The sequence below is a fragment of the Amblyomma americanum genome, chromosome 7 (genome assembly GCF_052857255.1).
Source record: "Amblyomma americanum isolate KBUSLIRL-KWMA chromosome 7, ASM5285725v1, whole genome shotgun sequence".
NCBI classification, from domain to species: domain Eukaryota; kingdom Metazoa; phylum Arthropoda; class Arachnida; order Ixodida; family Ixodidae; genus Amblyomma; species Amblyomma americanum.
This window is the reverse complement of record NC_135503.1, coordinates 100,006,774-100,025,758: the sequence shown is the minus strand read 5'-3', so window position 1 is coordinate 100,025,758 and position 18,985 is coordinate 100,006,774.

The following is an 18,985-nucleotide window of genomic DNA, read 5'->3' as shown; positions in this document are numbered from 1 at the left end:
CTTGAAGCAACTTTCTGCGCAGAAAACTCCACACAAGTTGGTTGAGCAATCACTGAATGCTTCCAGCGTGGATCTTACTTTGATTACAATATGGGACGGGCAGCGGACGGTCCTTATAATGTCCCATCTGTGGTTGAGGGGACAGCAGGCCCGGGGAAGTGAAGAGGCTATGTATTTAGAGACGCCAGGGAGATGCCTGATATTCACCACTTTCACATCAACTGATATAAAACCAGAAGTCTGATCCCTCTCGGAGACGGTAACCTGCAGCTGTGTAATTTGGATAACTTTCTCGCTTTCGGTCTTCTATAGAAAAAGGACTGTGTTCGAGTTCAGGTTGAGAAAAAAACCTGACGCTGCAGTGAGCGTAGACGCACTTCTAATATATAAAATCTGCATCGTAGATTTGTGATGGAGCCTCCGCCAAGCAGTCTTCACAAGTTCCGTGGTACCTGCGCGTTTCGCATGTGTAAAGGGTAAGTTATTTGGAAAAAGGTTACACTGTAAAATAAATGAAAAAAGTTAATATATATGTTCTTAAAACAAATCGTTTTAGAAACTTTGGTCATAGTTCACAGCGGTGACCATAAAATCACTGCAATCAAAGGCATCCAGCCATGAGGCGGAAGAGTGCGGAAAATTTTTTCCCTCTGTTCTCTAGAAAGTTGAGTGTGTTCGCGAGCGTGAACACCAGCACAAGGAACGAACGACCCAAAGAAGGTAAATGGGTGCACAATTTTCGCATCGGAGGCTCTAAATCATGCTGAAGCATCCACCCCTCCACTCGTGTTTCACCCCATGGCTCCACATCTCTGCGTGTTCATCGAGTTGGAACGGGACCGCGGTAAAAAGGAACGGATGATAAAACAAGCTCTCCAGAAGAAATTGCTGTCGCGAAGCATAAAAAAAGCCAATATTGGCGCATACAAGAAAGGCGACGCACCGCTGTGCGGGCTGACAAACAGCAATGGCGACTGCGCGGCACGGTACTGATAAATAGTGACAGAAACAGCTGATAGAACGACCTTCTGGACCCAGGCTGCACTTTTCGTTCACTCCTGACGTTAAAATTTTGCTATGCTTTCATAAACAACCGCTTGCTTCGCGAGTCGGACCCTGGAACGACTCGAGGAAAGACTGCTTTCGGTTATTAGGTCCTTTTTTTGTGCCCAAGAAAAAATAGTAAAAAGGAGAGAATTCAAAGTTATGCCAACCAACCAAAAATATCAAAAACGAAAAGAAACAAGGCGGGAAAATTCTACGTGAACTGTAACATTATCATTTGTTGTTGAATAGAAATGTCTAATAGAATTGGTGTTGAATATATAGGTTTAACGCCAATAAGTGTTCGTCCTGGATTCTGCGGAAACCTTTCTTACATACTTCCGTCTCGCATGCTGTGGCGACGCAAGAGAAGGCATGAATTTCTAGACGGTGCCTTAGTGATAATAATTGTTTTCACTAACAATTATTATTATTAGCGAAAACAGCAGCCCGTACAAGCACTGGCGTAAAAAGACGAGGTACACAAAGAACGCACACCTGTTTCCGGCAATATTGTTTTCTTCCTGTAACATGTAGTTTCCTCAAATTGCGAAGTCCGTCTAAGTGTAAATGCATTCACTAACTTAAGCTTCGTGTGCGCCTAAGGCACATCATCACTTTTAGATTTTCTTTACGAAAAAGTCATACCTCTTGAAATAGAAAATCCCAGCAAGCCCATATTGTCACGTACTGATGACGGTGCTTCAGGCAGTGAGGAAAGCAGCAGAAGGAGGCTTCCATAAAGAAACTATTTATTGCGCTAACCTGCGCCCACAGTGGACTGAATGACCCGGCGGCGATGAAAGCAACAAGCGTGCTCAGCGGTCGTCGAAAAGAATGCCTGCAGTTGTTAGTTGCGCTCAGTTTAAAGCTGGAAAGGAACCTTCAGGGTGGCGGAATCAGGGTGTAGAAGATGCTTATGTAAAAATACTGCAAGTTATCTGTAGCGGGTGCATGGATACCGTAGTCCTTCATAAAGCCAGAAATCAAATTCAAACAGTAAAATGAGTCAGGCAGGGCGACACGATCACGTCAAAGCTTATCACCACCTGTTTGCCGGCGGTATTCAGATTGGGAACAGTCGGGGATAAGCGCTAGTGGAGAACACCTTAACAATCTGCGATAGGGTGATGACGTTGCTTTGATAAGTCACTCAGGAGATCAACTGAAAAAATGTTTAGTATGTCACGCGGAGCAGAATTGTATGTCTAAAAATTAATATGCAGAAAACCAAAGTAATGTCCAACAGTTTCGAAAAGTAACAGCAATGCACTATGGGTAGAGAGGTGGTGGAAATAGTAAGCGAATACGTCGACTCAGGGCAGGTAGCAACCGGAGATTTATATCACGAGAGTGAAATAACTGCAAGGATAAGAATGGAGTGAAGGACATTTGGCCGGTCCTCTCAGACTATTAATGGAAGACTACGAATATCTATCAGAATAAAAGTACATGACAGCTGTTTCTTACCTACAGTCGCCTATGGGGCGAGAACGTGGAGGCTATATGGAAACATGCAGTTCAACTTAAGCTAAGGACAGCGCAGCGAGCTATGGAAAGATAAATGATAAGAATTAAGAGGCAGAAAGAGGGGAGAGTGGGCCAGGGATCAAACACGGGTTAGCACATCCTTGTCGAAGTCAAGATGAAGAAATGCTCTTTGGCAGGGCACATAATGCGAAAGCAAGGGTAGCAGACTGGAGCGCAAGGGAAGGGGAGCGCAGCAGTGGGTGGCAGAAATTTATGTGGGCGGATGAGATTAAGGCGTTCGTGTGAATAGCGTGGCCGCAGCTGGCACAGAAGTGGTTTAATTGGAGATATATTGGAGGGGCTGTTTTTTTGCTGTGGGCGGGAGGCTGTGATGAGTCTGGGCACCCTTGCACGTCTTTGGAGACTGTTGCCGAAGGCACAAAGGTATCCCAGTGCTATTGCAGACAATCCGAAGAATTGGTAATGAGAGTACACCTGACAAAGAGAAAGGAGGGTACAGGAATAATAGCGACAACCTGAGCTTGTTGAACGTGCACCTAAATTTTGCCATAGTTTGGCACTACTACAGGTGCTAAGCACTTTCTTTGCACCTTTAGATTTACATTGGCTCAATTTCAGAAACAAAACTTTTCTTTTCAGTTAATTTCGTTTATTCCGTCTCGAATGTACGTCCCTAGGTGTACTCACTCTGACTTGCTCCGATGTTTACACTTTTAGGTTTAACTGGATCACTTTATGATCGTAATAAAATACCTAATTTTACAAGATACACGGTATTCATGCGCTTCTCTAGCAGTGTTCACCATTTATTCTCGACCCAACATTACCATCACCATCACGTCAATAAAATTACGCGCCTTTTTTGGCCGCAAAGACAACCACAGATTCCAACAGTCTTTAGTGTACATGCTTTGATCCATGTGCACTGAAACAGGCTGGTTTTGGTAGCTCCGTGTTCTAGTTCGTTTCCATCTGATCCGTTCATTGCGTCTTACATGCGCCTACGTGTGTGTGCAGGTGCTTGCCCCAAAACGCTACTGCCTCCTAACATTTCTCGTGCGTAGCCTGAAAGAAATTGCCAGCTATGGTGTGTATGTGCATACAGTGGGCAGGGGACTCCTTCGCACTTTATTTTAGATAAGCAATGTTTCTTGATTTCCAATAGTGAATGCGCGATTGCACTCAGGATTGTTGTTGTTGTTGTTGTTGACCTCACACAATGGCACATACCCACAAGGGGGATTGGCCATAACCAGGCGGTGACTATTTAAATGACCAGTTGCATGTGGCAAGCATGGGATGACCTACCAAAATTTGGATCGCACAGTTTTCGTAGCCGAGGTGGTTGCAGGAGGTTAGGGGAGTCATACAAACTAAAATTTAGGCAAAGAAGGGGTAGGGATTATTATAAGAGGTTGTAAAAACCGAAATACAGAAGCTGATAATGGGATGGGCAGGACGAAAGCTCATGAAGGTAGACGTTTTGATTCTAGTAGATAATTTTGAACGGCAGAGCAAACATTCCCATTGGTATGGCCAAGCATAGAAGCGCCAAGAGACAGAACAACCGCAAAAGACAGGCGCAAACTGAGATTCTGTTTTGGAACTTCTAATAGTCGCCTCCTAATCGATGAGTAGCAACGGCAAAAAAAAAAGAAAGTGCTCTATTGTTTCCGGCTCCGCACAATACGGACACAATGGTGAGATCGCCAGACCAGGCCTGTATAGGTAAAAATTTAGTTGCGGCACTCGGCAACGAAGCCTCGTGAAGGAAACTTCAAGATTGCGCGATCGCCAGACTGAGCTTCTCCATGGGAACAGTAGGTGCTGGAAGTCGTCCAAGGAAGTAAGCGCTGATGCGCCCAATTCGTTCATTACAGTGTACCGTCGAAAGCGTGCCGCCGTGATGTAAGCAGTTGTTGGAAGCGGGTCAACAATCGGTCCACTCAGGGCTGCTCTCTTCGTTTCCTTTTTCTTATTCCTGCACCTCTACGAAATGCACGTATCAGCGCAGTAGCTTCTTTTCACCAGGAAATTCGAACCTCCGCCCAAATATATATATATATAGGTCCTTGTACTGTGCGATGTCAGTGCACGTTAAAGAACACCAGGTGGACGAAATTTCCGCAGCCCTCCACTAAAGCGTCCCTCATAGCCTGAGCCGCTTTGGGACGTTAAACCCCCATAAACCAAACCTATATATATATATATATATATATATATATATATATATATATATATATATATATATATATATATATATATATATATATATATATATATATATATAAAAGTAAATGAGTAAGTAAGTAAATGAGGGGCCCCTTTGACAAACTTATGAAGGCAGCCAACAGTCACAGAAACCAAGGTGCATAGGGGAACGTTATATTTTCTAATGTGTTGTGCTTATGAGTGGGATAATATTACTTAGATTATTAAATAGCTTAAAGATGCACCCCTATGCACATTGGTTTCGGTGACTGTTGGCTCCCTTCATAAGTATATATATATATATATATATATATATATATATATATACACCAGGTGTCCCACCTAAATGTGACCAAGGTTTTAAAAAACACGGAATGTCCTAGCCGCGTGAGAGCAACTCAGGGTTGTTTAGAGACGCGTGACCTAGTTTGCAGTATTTCTCGTTCTTCAGAGTTCGTTACATAGTTAAGCTTAATGAGCTAATTTTTTCATTTTTACCCTTGGAAAGAAAGTGTCACTGGAAAAATTGCAGATCACTTTAAAAAACAGTTGACTTCAGCATTTCCACCAAAATACTGTAACGTAAAGTACTGTTTTTTCTGGCATTAAACCCTAGCCCGCGCAATAAAAAAAAAAGCGTCTACATGACAATGGTGCCATTTAAACGTCCCAAGAGGCGTCTTACAGGACAAAATCTATTTTTACTGAAGTCTTCTGCACCATGAGCCTTTGCGTGCACATAGGGGTAGAGGTGCGACCCAGCAGCTGGTCACGTGGTAGCTTTCTTTTAAGGCCAATAAATAAAGGTAGCTTAAACGTACCTTTATGGAAATAGCACTGGTAGTGGTTTTTTGAAATGCTGTACAACTTTTACATTGATAATTTGTTTTCAAATCATTATTTAAAAAGTTAACTAATTAGACTTAACCCCGATGTTAGTTGGAATGTGGCAATCCAAGGAGCAGCACGACATGATGAAAGATGAAATATGACTTTACTAGCAGCGGCTTCATGCGAGTGCGCCGTTCCGCGCCACTGGCCGCTTAATTTCAAAAATATATATGATTTACCCACTGACATCATTTCTAGTTTTCGACTATTTGGTCAAAACTCTTATTTCTGCCTCAATAGCCAACCAGGCTGACGTATCTGGCCATAAAGAAGAGGTTATACGTGTAAAAAACAGGTGTAATGACTGGCTGTTATCGTTACATTATACAAAAACCTACCTTTTTCATTTTCACTGCCGACGCATCCACCAGAATACTGTTTTTACAATTACCAATATCCCTATTAAGTCAGCAGATTCCTACCTACAAATATCTCGACATTCGCATAAGTTAAGATTTAACCTACTCGCATCACGTTTACCATATCGCTAATTAAGCTAATCAAGTTTCAGGGTACTTGCACCATAAGATTTCCACAGCTTCACGCTTCATAAAACTGCTCGCTTACACTCTTTAAGAACAAAGTAGGTGAAATCACTAACTACTAAGCCGTTATTTGTCCCACAGACCACTACCTACTTAGTAAATACAGGGAATAAAAGTAGAACTAGCGAAATTTACTATACCTAGAAGCAAGTGAAATGCGCTGCATGAGCGCATGAAGCTTGTGATATTTACCAAGAAAACATGTAGAAACTGTTTCCCATATGCTGCTGAGTTCCTCGTGCAGTGCACTGGCGTAGCTTATTAAATTTGTACACTGGAAAAATTAATAGCTAGATGTTCAATCTGAAGAATGCCTGATGTTAGTTGGAGCTACCACTGTGCTGGCCGCAATCACACACTTAGTCTTAGACATAGTGCGCAATAGATGTACAAATTATACGGGACGGTGACATGAAACTCTCCTGGGTACACATTAAAGTTCAGAATATATAAAAATTATCAATCAGAAAGGGTCATACAATCGTTGCACGTGCACTGCTCGTGTACAGGTAACTCTTTTCCCTTCTTATATATCTAGACTCGATTAATCAAACTCTTAATTAACAGCGGGCTAGAGACTCTTACTCTTTAAGCCAGGATACCAGCCTTAATTATGAAGTTGCGATTGTAGAAAGAGGTTAGTACCTAACCACATGCCTTTGCGGAAGTGTTTAAACACATAATTGTTTTATTCGTAGAACAGTCTGCATCAATTATATTCTGACTCTTTTTAGGGTTAACGGAAGGGTTACTAACCAGGTAATAACTAGTGATCATAGGTAGCAAAAAGTAGCAAGGGCCTACTTCCACTAACTATCTTGATAAAGGTAGAAAAATTTTAAGGGAGTACAGTTTACAAATATCCCCCAAGAGAAAAGTATACAACACCTCTCTCTTTGCGGTGCTCACCAAGAGGCTGAAACGTGGAGTCTAATGAAAAGATATCAGTTTAAGTTAAGGACAGCGCAGCGAGCTATGGAAAGAAAAATTATAGTGTAACGTTAAGAGGCCGGAAGCGAGCAGAGAGGGTGAAGAAACAAATGCAGCTTAATGTCATCCTAGTCGAAATCAAGAGAATGAAATGGAATTGGGCAGGGCATGTAATGCGTAAGCAAGATACCCGCTGGTCCTTAAGGTTAAAGGAGTGTCTTACAAGAGGAGACAGGCGTAGCAGGGGACGGCAGAAAGTTTGGTGGGCGGATGAGATTAAGATGTTTTCGGGCATAAGGTGTGTGCAGGGTTAACTACATAAGGTTAACTAGAAAGGCATGGGAGAGGCTTTTGTCCTGCAATGGGCGCTGCCAGGCTGATGATGATGATGATGATGACTGTGAATAAAGCGCAGCGACAGTTGGCAACTGCTGCACTTATCTGCCTTAATCTGCTGGGCGCTGATATGTCCACTATTTCGTGATCCATTTCGATATTCCACTTTCGAACGTACAGCATTTATCAGTAACAAAGGATAAGGACAACTGAGGAGTAGGTGCTCTGAATAATTTCAAGGTTGTTTCCTGCAGGATATTTTCAGAATCGCAGACTGTTCAGTGAGCTGGGGCAATTTCTCGGCAGGTGCATCAGTTCGCCTTCTTTCTTGTGTTGCCGTCCTAGCGCTCTTAAACCGAGAACATAATCAGTACCCTGCATTCCGTGGCACCGCAGAAATTGAATCAAGCAGAGAGATCCAAATAGTTAGATGGAGAGATCCAAATGTGCCCTATCTCCGAGAATTCCAGCATCAAGGTCGTTCACAAAAATGGCACTCTGCACTATAGAAAGCATTACCTAAAGCGTTTGTTACCACGCCTTTCCAAATTAGTCGTGCCTGTGCTTAAGATTGGTGTTTCAACGTCGCTCTTGATTTTACAGATAGCCTCCGCGGAAAACGGCTCTCATCTTAAAGCTTGCAGCGCTTTCCTTTGTGCAAAGCGCTAACAAAAATGTAAGAAGGCCTTCATCGAATTGCAAGGAGGCCTGGCATAAATGGAGATTGAGTGTGTAGTCTTGTAAGATGCGCTGAATTCTTCAGGCCACGGGAGAGGCAAATAAGCAGTTCGAAGCATTCCCAAGCATTTCCCAAGGATTATTCGCGTAGCAAAGACAAGACGCGTTTCCGGTTGTGTTGCCTCGGCTTGGGATATGTTCATGGTTAAATTTTCTTTCAAGCAGCAATCGAGTTTCGAGGTCTTTTTTTAAACTTTTACAGAAATGCATATTTATATTACCGCTTATAGAGTCCCTGTGGAGTCTACAACAGTTAAATAAATCTTAAATTTTATAAGCTCGTTTGTTGAAATATCAAAACCTTCGATCTTGGTGTGAGTGCGCAGAAGCACAGTTGACAGTACATGAGTTGATTGCCGCTTGAATATACGTTCAGCGGAAATCAGCTGCTTTCAGATCAACTAACTCGTAGTTAATTTTGCTATCACCTATTTGAGTATTGAGTTACCCTCAAGGCCAAGGAATCACAGACAGTGGGTTACAAAACACAAAAGAAAAGAAATTATTCACAACAATATACACACGCCCATATGATCTGAAAAAAAACCGCTTTTCGTTAGCGCTGCTGACAACATTAAAAACACAGCGCTTTATATCTTTGCCGGACCCCATTGATTTCACACGCAGTCATTACTGTTTGGTTCTAGCGCAGGAAGTATCTTTTTTTAAGAAAAATTCTAAAGCGTTCGGAGACTAGGCTATCAATATCCTCGCTCATCATCTAACAGCACTGTATAGTTTTCTCCTCATTACAAATGGAAATGTTCCCATTGAGTTACACGAATTTTGCTACTGACGGCCTACAGTTGGTGCTCGTTCTAGGTGCCCAGGAAAACTTTATACGAATATTAGCCATGCAGGGTGTTATATAACATTAACAATAGTCGCTGTAAAAGCGCAGGCGTAAGTAAAACGAAGGTAGGTGCAAAAGTTCATAGACTTTCGTTGATAAAAAGACCTACAGAAATTTGAGTTGCACTGAAAGAAGGCATGTTTATTCAATATTTCGTAACATATTCGCGCTGATATCAATGCATTTCATTATGCGATACATTACTTTCCTAATGTCCTTTGAAATCATTTTTGTATTTTTTGAAATTCGCGGTTGTCAGGAGCATTGGCCTAATTTTACGAACTGTACTGTCTGCCACTGACTACGACCTTGCAAAAGCCGCAAAAAGGAAAGTCTTGCAAATATTGGGTGGTGTCAGCAAGTGGTTGTCATACGATTGATGTCGGTTGCAAGGAAAACTAAGTTGGATACTTGGGGTTTCTAATATTGCTTCTCAAGGTGCAGGAGTTTCTTATCTTGCGTCCTTCAGTATGATGTCTTGGAATCTTTTGAAGTACTCACAAACATGTTCACAGTTTTATGCGAATATCCCGGTACAGTTTTCTCAATGACAGCAAACTTCGCGTCAGTGATTGCTGATCAAAGCCAACCACTACGTTCCTAATTTGTTGGGTGAAACTCTGCCTCTGAATAGCTGAAACCTGTCAAAACATTGGTGCTTAATGGTTCAACAATTCCAAGATATTGCTCAGGTTCAGCAAGTCAATGCCTCAGGCCAGAGTGAAAATCACACAACATTACTTTGATCTTATCGTTCGGAACGGCATGGGTTTCGTCGCACAAGCTTCACTTTTGGTTGTATTTGCAGTCAGCATGTAAGTCTTTGGCAAAAGTTACTAGGCTGCATGGTTTGGTTCTCGTTTGCATAGTAGAGCCCTTATGCCTTCCCTACAGATAAGGAAGGTCTTGAAAGATGAGGTTGAGGTTGAGGTCGAGGTGTTAAATGCTACAGGTTGGGTTAGCCTTGCTTTATCTGCCGGCATTTGCTCCACCGCAGCGTCTCTTCGATATTAACAATGCCGCATCTACCCCGCTAAGCGCACAGTCTCTTATAATAGCACACATTCTCTCCCGCAGTCACCATCTATGCACACAATCAATCCACACAGTTCACATCACAGTCCACTCCCGAAGACACCATCTATGCACATATTAAGTCACAGTAGAACATAGGCCATTGCATTCCCACACTCCATACACACATTCACTGACAGTATAAAGTAGTCCACTCCGCAAGACACCATCTACGCACACATTCAATCACAGTAGGCCATAGTCCGTTCCTGCTGTCACCATTTAAAAACAAGATCCGTGTTCTGCAGAAATGTTAAAAGAAGGCGTGCAGCCTCCCTTCTGCATTGTTGGTTTCCACTCGGGTCGATAATGTCCTGCACTGTCCTGTGACGGGTTCCTGTCTTCTTGAAAGAAGCGAACATCACCTGCCTTTCCGCGTTGTACTCTGGGCAGTACATAATATAATGTTCGATATCCCCGCACACACCACATAAAGAGCAGAGCGGAGACGATGCTATGCCGGTCCTATGCATCCACGCAGGAGTGCGAGCAGAGGCCGTGCGAATTCGATGTAGAAGAGTCGCCTGAGATCTTCTCAGTCCCTTGGGCACACATGGCTTGCGGGACGCACTCCACAGGGTACTGAAGTGATCGAGCACCGTTTTCCTGCAGAGACCTTTTCTATCTTCAGGTACTTTTTTTGATGGAATCCTTGAGAGAGCTTTATGAGCAAGACTGTCTGCCACCTCATTACCGTTGACTCTTATGTGAGAGGGCACCCACTAGAAATGTAGAGTAAAGCCTCTGCTGTGCAGGTTCTGCACCAAGCGCAGAGAGCTTAGAGACAAGGCGTCAGTAGGGAATCCGCGCTCTAACCTCTGAAGGGCAGATTTTGAGTCAGTTAGGATGACAACAGGTTGAGTCGGACAAGACCCTAACTTCCTTAAAGCCGCCTCAATAGCAACGCTTTCAGCCGTTGTGGACGATACGACAGCAGTACAGCGTACGGACCACTTACAGTCCAAACAAAGAATGTAAAAATCCGCCGCGCTAGCTTGTTTGACCTTGTCCACAGAACCATCCGTGAAAATTTGAAGATGGCAGGCATAGTCTGTTTCTAAGTATTCCAGTACAAGCGAACGCGTTGCTGCCAAAGGAGAGCTACGCTTTGCGCTCACATGGGGAATTGTGACCTTACAGTCGAGGATCGGAAAAGACCAGGGGGGTTTCAACCGTTTCCTTTGCCTTCGGACATTAATGCCTAAAGAACTAAAAGTATTGAGTGCCAAGTAAGCCTTCGACTCATATCTCTTGCAGAGCCGCTGGAGAAGGGATCGCCCAGCTACCGTCTCTCCTAAGCGGTCAAGATGCATTAATAGTCTCTGAGAAGCGATAAGACTAAGAGGTTTCGATAGGGACTCATGAAGTACTGCCTTATTCGAAGCCGCCTGGGGAACTCCAATGGCTCTTCTTAGGCCCTTTCTGTGGACAACTTCGAGACGCTCAAGTTGTGATGCCGAGGGGGAAATTAAAGGTAATTGATACATTATCCGGCTGACCACCAGCGACTCATGAAGTTTGACCATTGAAGAAGGATGGTTTCCCCATTGCTCACGTGCAATTCTACGGATCACATTGAGACGAGAAGATACAGATGAAACAATCGCGTCTACAGCTTTTGGCCATTGTAGACGGGAGTCAATAATGACGCCCTAATAACGCGCAAGGTTGAATTGACGGATGCAAGAGTGACCGAGGTCTATCTTTAACAGCGCTTGACGTCTTCCTACACCTGGAAACAGAATAAAGCCGGATTTGTCCACTGACAGAGACAACCCCACACCTTGAAGGTAAGCTTGTGCCGAAAGTATAGCCTTTCGAGATATCAGGGCTAATCGCTTGTGTTGGTAGCCAGTAATCCAAATACGCACTTGCCTGCAACTTTTTTTCAACGAATCGGGTAGGCCAGCCATTACGGCGTTAAAGAGCGTGGGGGAAAGAACACTTCCTTGAGGCACACCTCGTGATAGAAACCTTTCGGTGCTTAACCTACTCCCTAACCGTACGCGAAACGCGCGACCCCTTATAAATTTGTAAATGAATCTTAAAATATGGCCCTGTATGCCCGTGCCTTGCAAACTGTTTAGAATTGAGCTCTGAAGCACGCTGTCGGAAGCTTTCGCAACATCAAGAAAAATGTCTAAGGTGGAAAGGCCGAAAGCTCTCTGGTGTTCAATGTGACTGATCAAGTCTAAGACGCTATCTTGGGCACTAAGACCTCGGCGGAATCCTGTCATACATGATGGCAGTGCCTTGCTGTCCTCAAGCCACCATGATAAGCGTTCATTTACCAGCTTCTCCATCAACTTAGCTACACAGGAGGTCAATGACACAGGGCGATACGAGGCAAGGTCTGTCATGTCTTTGCCAGGCTTCAGTACTGGAACTACATGTGCTACCTTCCATGACGGAGGAACATCGCCAGTCTCCGAAACTCGATTGATGAAGGTGAGGAGCTCCTTTCTGAGTTGCAAGGGCATATTATTCAGCATTCGATTGGTGATGCCGTCGTGACCTGGTGAACACCGGCGCCGCAGGCCACTGAGCGCAGTCTGAAGCTCACGAAGCATGAACGGGACATCCATGATAGAGCTGGAGGAAGCAGGTGGTGTATATATATCTATTCCAGAATCAGCGCGTACGAGTGCGTCTGCAAATTCCTCTGCGAAGCACGCAATAGGTTTTTCCTTGCGTATTGCAAGAGCTTCAAAAGGCTTCGAAGGGCGAGATTCTCCTGCAAGGCTGCCATTAACTCGCCATATTCTCGTAATCGGTGAGAACACAGTCAAGCTCGCGCAGAATGAGGCCCATTGCGACCTGTACAGTTTGTCGTGTGCCGTCTAATAGCAGAATTCAGCCTATTGAAGGTCGTCTTCAGTTGCCTGTCGTCCTTCTTCCGCACGAGTTGGCGCTCCGCCCTTCTTCTCGCTGCGCAAAGGTTCCTGAGTTTTAAATACGGGGCCGGAAAATGATCAGGTAACTTGACCGCAGTAGTTGCTGCTAGCTTACTAGATATCATTTTGTCAACAACATCACCAGAAACACGTTCTAGGTGCTTTCTGTACTTGCCCCAGTTGACCACGTTGCTAATTTTAGGAGCATGCATACGAAAGTCGGCAGCAAACACAAAAATCGGATAGTGATCACTTCCCAATCGGTCAGGCGCTTTTGACCAACTCACGCGGACGTCAGGTGAATGCAGTGTCAGGTCTATAGCTGTCGCTGAGGCTGGAGGCCGGGAAAAAGTGGGACTTCGGTCTTTAACAACACAAAGGTCCAAACTGTTAATAACCTCTACAAGTTTGCGTCCACTGGAATCCGTGTTCCTGTCACCCCAAATGGCATGATGGGCATTGAAATCACCGCAAATGATTCTAGGTGCTGGGCAGCGGTCGCAGAGCTGCTGTAGAAACAAATCTAATGCTACCTTCTTCCGCGGAGACACATACACGGATGCAATAGAAAGGGTTCGAGAGCCGAGCTGTATTCTCACAGCCGCTACCTCAATGTCATCCGTGCAAAGATCGGCAACGCTTAGAGAAACATGTGGAATTTCTCTTTTTATGTAAAGCACAGCACTTCCTGCAGGAAATGACTTTATGGTGCAGATTTTATGGGCGACATATCCAGTCAAACGTCTCCCGCTTGGCAGGCCAGCTTCTGACAGGGCCAATAATGGAACACAAGTCTCTTTAAAGAATAGTTTTAGTTTAGCTAACCGACTTAAAATCCCTGCGCAGTTCCACTGCAATAAAAACGGCACTTTTCGGTGCATATGAGATCCACGAGGTTTAGCCCCATCCATTTTAGTTCGCAAGGAAGTTTGCTGCGAAGGGGGAAATTAGGGACTCAAAAGAAAGCACCAGCTGTAGGAAGTTCTTCAGGTTACCAGGCGCCATCGCTGGAACATGTGAACGCAGGGCCCCAAACAAAACATGAATAAGGTCAGACATACCTTGATTTTTGAGCTCCTTATTTTGTGCAACGCACTCACTTACAACATCGACAAAAGATGCCGACGGGGACACACTCTTGGCCGCAGTAGCTGGTTTTTTTGTCACTTGTGCATATGAGGGTCCCCCCTTGCCATGGAGTCTGGCTGTGATCCGGCCGCTCAGGAACATGGACACGTTTTGCTGGAGGTCGAACAGTCGACTCGCGCGCACTTGGCCTTGGCGTCTTGCTGGACTCAGGTCTCTTAGGGACATTGTTGGGCAACGCAACAACATCAGACTCCAATACAGGGAACTCCTCTAATCCTTGGACAGGCGTCTAAGTCGGTGGGGTTTTTGGACCAGAAATAAAAGACATCCGACGGTGCAGAGCGCTCACACGGAAGGAGCAGCCTCCGAAACTCGCTGGATGATCGCCACCGCAATTGGCGCAAGCAAAATCTGCCTTGCAAGTTTTAAAGTCGTGGTCGCCTCCGCACCGCTTACAGCGTCGATCCTTTGTGCAAACTTTGGCCGCGTGCCCAATCCGTTGGCATCTAAAACATCGTGGAGGAGCTTCAGTGAAATCTGCAACTGCGTGTTTTGTGAATCCGAGATCAATTTTTTCGGGGCGCCCTGTGTTGGGAGCGAATGTCAACACGATAGAGTTGGTAGGTTTCGCAGCCCATTCTTTTCCTGGAGACTCCACACGACGCATAAGTCCTTTCACGTGCAGCACACCTTGTGGTTTCAGATAATCAAGTAGGTCGCGTTCTGAATACCACTTTGGTACGCACTTAATAACGCAGGTGTCCTTCCTGTAGGAATGGGGCAAACGCACGTTAACTTTGATGCCAAAAATCTGAGAGCTCTGCAGGAGCTTGTCAACCTGCTCTTCCGTCGAGACATCCAGCTGAAGAGCCCCGTGCATGGTGAACCGACTTCGAATCGGAGCTGATCCCAGCAGTGATTGAATGGCCGCGAAAAGTAAGATGGGATTCTTCCCTCTTAAATCAATCCCCTTTTCTGTGGGCTCAACCACTACCGGGATCCCTAGCGTTCGTTGCTTGCGATGACTCACCAACTTGAAGCCCTCGTTGTCCACGGTTGCCATATCGGCCACTGACTCGTCACCGTCCACGATCGTTCACTGAGTCCCACTAAACGATGAGGTCTCGCTGGACGGGTGGTCGAGTCCATTTTTTGGTGGCTCCACAGCCTGGGAAGCCATGGCCGCCGCTTCCGAGCCAGCCTCCTTTGAATGGCGTGGTCCCTTTAGGCTTGCCGGCGCCGGAGCAGCCGTACCTTCCTGTAGGGACAGTACCGCCTTGAAGATGCCGCCGTCGTCGAATATTCAAATAAAGCTAGGTAAATTATGAAAAATTGGCTAAATAAACAGAGCTGAGGCGACAGGCGATCAGGACAAATGTTCTATTTGCATCATAGAGATTTTAGAGCTTGAAGGCTGGCATAAGAGCTTCAATATGCGACTGAGAAGCAAACCGTGCAGCCTGGTCACTTTTGCCTGATTGTATATCTGGAAAAGCCCCATGAAGTAAATATCATTTAAATTCACAGAAACGTCATTGTAAAGCTAAAATGTACTGTCAAAGTTTACGAACTTCCGGACTAACCCTATTAGGGGGGGGGCGACGAAAGCGGGTAGGTGGTTCCAGTCTGAGCTGGTCTAGAACGAGATAGTGTCAATGTAGATCAGTCATGTGATTGAGTACGACCGCTTTGAAGTTGTAATCGTTCCTGTATAAAATCTACAATGATGCCTGAAAGAGGGCGGCATTGGGAAGCAAATTAATATGAAAAGTGTTATGAAAGAAGCACATTTTTGCCTAAAAGAAAGGTTAGGTAACATGAGTTTGACATTATTATGGAAGTACTCACACTAAACGGATAGATCCATAACCTAAAACTTCAGAGTCAATTTTGGATGGTCACGATATAAAGATTGAGCGCATTTTTATGTGAATCCTAGATTGGAGGCGCGTATCCAAGATTTCATTGGAGAGGGTTTCATAAGGCATAAAATTTAAATTAGCAGGCACAATGGAAAAATGTGCGTAATTTCGTTAGATTTCCATGCATCCTCAACAACGTCCTAATTTGTTCAGTGATTTAGGAATTCGAAATTTTTTACTGCTTCTGGAACATTGCCCTGCATCATTAAAACGTCCCCGCACGACAAACATTCATAAAGAAAAAAATTGCCACTTCGACGGTCCATTTTCGGAACTGCATTGTAGGCTGTTCTTGGACTGAGTGCGCACTTCAGCTAACACAATTTTCCTATTCACTGCCTATAGCGGAAAGGCAATAACATCTAACCTTGATAATCTGTCGGCACTGAGCTGCTGATGATCGCTTACCCAAAAAAGAAAAACGAAGCGCACTCGGAACGTAACAAATGCGTGCACGAAATATAGCTACAGACAGAGTTACAAACAACTAATAAGGTATATTTGGTCTTGTTGTTCATTTCTTGCTTTGCTCAACCGAGACGAATTTTGAGGGACGGAGAGAGAGTGTGGCTGTAACTACCGAGGTCTTGTCGCTAATGTTTACAGTGAAGGGCTCTAACCGGTCTTTATTAATTTGCGCGATAGCTTCTATCTAAGTAGCATTCTATTGAAGGCAGCACACAATCATTATCGAGTGTTCATATTATTCCTGCTTGAAAATCAGTAGCTGACAAGTGAAGGGACTGCATTAACACACCGTTAATGCAATGGAACGTCTTTCCACGTCTCGCCCTAACTGGCAGTCTTCATACATTACCGCGACTAAGAAAACACGGGAGCTATTTGAATAATGCGTTCTAAGATTTAGTAAACACGCTGATTCAATCATTACAATTACCGCAGGTACATGTGAATCACAGGTACATGTGAATCAAAAAAAGGTAGCCACGTAACTTAAACTTTCCGCCTTTGTCTTACAAGGACAAATAGAAAATGCCTGTTTTCGTCTGTCCCGCAGTATTCGTTTGTAAATTTCGCTCTCTTATAAATCGCGTGAGTGAAGCAGGAAGAAAAAAAGATCAAAGTACTTCTTATTTTTAACACAGTTCGCAGATAACAAAGGATAAAAACTCTAAAAGAACACAAAAAACAGCCACAAAAAAGAACAGACTAGCTGAAGAGCTAAAAACTATCGACTTGTCCTTGTCCCTCTGCGGTGATACTGAGAAGATAGCCGTAAACATTGCGCCTGCGAAAGCCTTGTGATACCGTACGGGTTCCGCTTTATATTTGTTAGCAGTTGGATAAGAGAAAGGAAAACTACTTGCAGATAAAAAAAAACCACGGCGAAAAAGCCAACGAAAAGCTTGATTTATTGGGCGTATATTTCACATGAGATCGCACTCCTCCCTGCACTCTGTTCACTAGGAGCCCCTAACATAGGAGGTAGGCTTTTTGGTTCTCTGCGCCGGCAACAAATTTTCGCGGACGCCGGGTGAACTTATTAAGAATCGATGTTTTCCAAAGCCGGGCTTTCCTTAGTGTTGCGTACTGCCTTTTTTGGGGAGATTTCTTCACACATATTTCGCCGCACTAGCGTAAATCAAACAAAGCTTAAACTGAATGTACTCCTGTTTTCATACAATACTTTCCCCCTTCCGTTACTAGGCCTTATTTCACCGGCTTTGTGTGAAGAAACCCGGTCAACAATAATGTGACCATCAGCTGGTGGTTCCAAAAAATTATTAACTTCGAGCCTGAAAACAGCACCCTCCGTATTGAAGTGGTCTTCGTGGTTTTCTACAGGGATGACTCTTTGCAGTCGTCTGATATGCAAACTACAAAAAAGCGCTTCCAGAAACATACTTGAATCAGCGTAAAATGAACAAGGCTGGCGGCACAGTGTAAAAATAAGGGCTGACTTACAACTGAGTTTTTATGCGCAGATTACCACTTAAAAGAGAGGCAGCAGAATAAACGAAAAAACTACAAATTGACGAAAAATATTCAAAGTTAAGATGTAATCTGAGGAAACATATCACCAATGCCGCAATGAAACAAAAATTTTGATCTTATATTACTTTGTCAGTTTCTTTCAATAGCGCAGTCGCAACATTCAGGAGGCCAGAAAAATGCGCAACCACAGGCTCTGTCTGTGTAATGTCTCGTCCGTATTGCTACTGCACTGTAGCCCTCAGTATAACGCAACCAACTAGCGAGCCATTACGTATTAAAGTAACCCAATTGAAAAACGCACGCAAACTAATTTTACATGTAGTTTTTGCCTGTAAATGTATGTTTGTGTCTTTGTGTATGTCCACTGTGTCAGAATGTTGTGCAAGGTCACAGTATCTATAAATAACTAAATAGAATGCAACTTAGCGTGCTTCTGAACGCGTAGATGGAGCTGGTGGATAGCGGCCTGATTGATAACTTTTCCTTTCAACACTTTTTTTTACTAGTTTTATTGAGAAAACTTTTAAAAAGCCATCTTTGCGCAGAAAATTAATGGTTGGTAAGACATGCATGTAGTGAAAGCATGTGCTTTGTAGGCAGTACATACGAACAATGGCCCGCAAACTTAATGCCGATGCTCAGGCGCGTGGCCGTTATATAAACAAGGCTCAGGGCAGGCGTTGGGTACTAAAAGATGTTAAGGTAGCTGCTGGGCAGCCGCCATCGTGAATCACCCCGAACACACCGTGCCGCATAGTCTGAGACCCAGCGACAAATGATTCATGGCGCTATTGCAAACCCCAGGTGCGCGCTCAAGGATTTCCGTCAAGAATGATGGTGGCTGTAGGTAAGTGACCGACAAGCCTTGTTAATTAGTAATGTGTTTTTGTGTATGTGACTGACAATTTTCGAACTTTCACAGCTCTGTTAGCAGTGTGATGTGAGTAGCAGGCTTTGTGTTTGCCGCAGTTCATTTACAGTTTATTTTTCCCTAATTAACAAAAATACTTT